Raw genomic sequence first — 2,183 nt, forward strand, 5'->3', positions numbered from 1 at the left:
AGAGAAGGGAAAACCTGTCTGATGTCTGCCATAGTAGGCAAAACCAAACTAGACAGAGCTTTTGTCAATCTGTGAGTGCAAGGCTGTGGTATTTCCTGGAAGCAGTACATGCCAGTGAATACAATGGTACATATTGAACTTGATATACAAGAGATCACTTTGCTTATTTCTTTGCAGTACTAGATGTAAAGTAGGTGCAGAAATGCTGTTGTTTATTTTTCAGCTTATTACGCAAAAGAGTTCATCAGTTTTTAAAAACATCAAAGTGACAACACAGTTAGCTTACTCGCAAAGAGGTCCAGTGAACCTGTACACTCTGCAGATTCCCTTATTGAAGCATCTTTTAGGACGTGAATGTAGACTGTCGCATACAGTCACACATGTGAGAACTCCATCAACATGCACAATTTCGTAGTGGTCAGCAACATCATCATCTTCCGCCGACCTTTTACATACAGCTGGAGAGAAAAACAATTCCAAGGTTAATACAAACTTTACCACATCTCTGATCTGATTCCTTAAATACTCAATTCAAGCAACATGATTCACTATTTGGAGAAGCTGGCTATTTATATTAGCAGGCTGGTATGTGTACCTGAAGTGGTCATCGAGTGTATATTTCAATGAACAACACACACAAGAAGTAACAAAGCGAATTGGATCATGTGAGAAACTTTAAGATTTCTAAAACTTGTTGCATTGCACAATAGCACCACAAAATTCATTTTAGCTTTATGTTTGAATCTCCACACCGATCATACTTGTTGTTAAAGTAAAACACACTTAAAACTCAAACTGTACAAGAGCTGGTATCAGTATCAAGTGAGTCAGGTTGAGTATACGGTTTGTACGGCTTTGCAGCTACAGTAAGCCCTGAGGGGTGCACTACTTAAAGCAAGTTAAACTTTGTCACACAGAACTGAGTGAGTGTGTAACGCTACTCAAGGCTGTGATGCTCTCGTTTAATGGCTGACAGTAGATTTGGTAACATATAAAAGCTGAGTTGGTAGGAGAAGGTGAAAGCTTTGGTCTGTGTCGTGTTCATATTGAACTCACAAACATACCAGTAGAAAGTAATCAGTTGTTCATTTTGGGCCAGCACATCAGTAGATGTTGTGGATCTACTGAGGATCTTGTGATAATGTTCGTTCAGTTATTTACTGAACATCTCTGATGGTCTTGGCTCTCATCAGCCTTCTCTCCAGCAGTAGCTCATAGCAGTTATTAGTAAGAAAGCTCTAATAGAGCAACTGTACACTCCCTGCACAGCTCAGCAAAGAGTTTTATAGGGCTGAAATACATGGCTGTCAGCTTTTTGTACAGGTCTTCCAATACCTAACTGATCAAAAATCAATTCAATCAATTAACTGAACCGAACTTTGAAGGAATGTAATGAATTACTCAGGCATGAAAATGTGAAGATTTCACAAAACAAATTGGACCATGTGTGGAATTGTTAAGGATTTGTAAGATGTAGTATATCACCCAATACCTCCCCCCAACTGTTTAGGTTTGAAACTCAACATCACACTTAAACTACAGTGAAGTCATACTTACATCCCACATCCACCTTAGTTTTATCCACGATGGGTGTAGTTGTGACATTGTAAGGACAATCTGAAAATTCAGACAAGACAAAATGAGTTTTCAGTGTGTGTGAATACCACAATATGTTATATGTTGTCAACATAAAAATGTCCAATAGTTTTTGGAGGAAAAGGAAAACGGTTCAAGGCAGAGTTGTAAAAGAAATTGTAACTTAAACTTAATGTTTGTTTCTGATGAAACTCTTGTGATTTGAATGAACTTGGTTCTGATCTCATGGCTCGTTAGCAGAGCATTCTATATGTGGTTATGTATGAACTTATTTTCTGTCTTACCTACTGTGCAACCAACAAGCTCATCAACAGCATCCTTCACTGCTACAAAGTCATCGTCATACAGTTGATCAGAGCTGCCGTTGTTTGGAATCCCCAAGACCACGTCATGGAAGACATTAACACTGAGGCAGAGAAAATTTCAATACAGGATTATTCATGATTCTGCAATTCAAGATATCAAAATACGTGACTGTGTCATGGGTTGCCATGACAGACCATCTGCCTGATCAGGACTTGGTCAGAACACACTGCCAGATCAAGCGGTAACCAAACCAGGCTCTTACGCCACTGAGCCAACGGGTC

At 39.2% G+C, this 2,183-nt stretch overlaps 1 long non-coding RNA gene across 1 annotated transcript; it reads right to left on the reverse strand.

Moving 5' to 3' along the window:
* Nucleotides 1-293: 293 nt before the first annotated feature.
* On the reverse strand, nt 294-1,954 carry LOC130164099 (uncharacterized). The gene is made up of 3 exons (XR_008826553.1): nt 1,881-1,954; nt 1,558-1,617; nt 294-458 (listed from the first exon to the last, which is right to left on the reverse strand). It is a non-coding gene; the product is annotated as an uncharacterized LOC130164099 (long non-coding RNA).
* Between the last annotated feature and the right edge of the window lie 229 nt (nt 1,955-2,183).

The sequence above is a fragment of the Seriola aureovittata genome, chromosome 23 (assembly GCF_021018895.1).
Source record: "Seriola aureovittata isolate HTS-2021-v1 ecotype China chromosome 23, ASM2101889v1, whole genome shotgun sequence".
NCBI lineage: Eukaryota > Metazoa > Chordata > Actinopteri > Carangiformes > Carangidae > Seriola > Seriola aureovittata.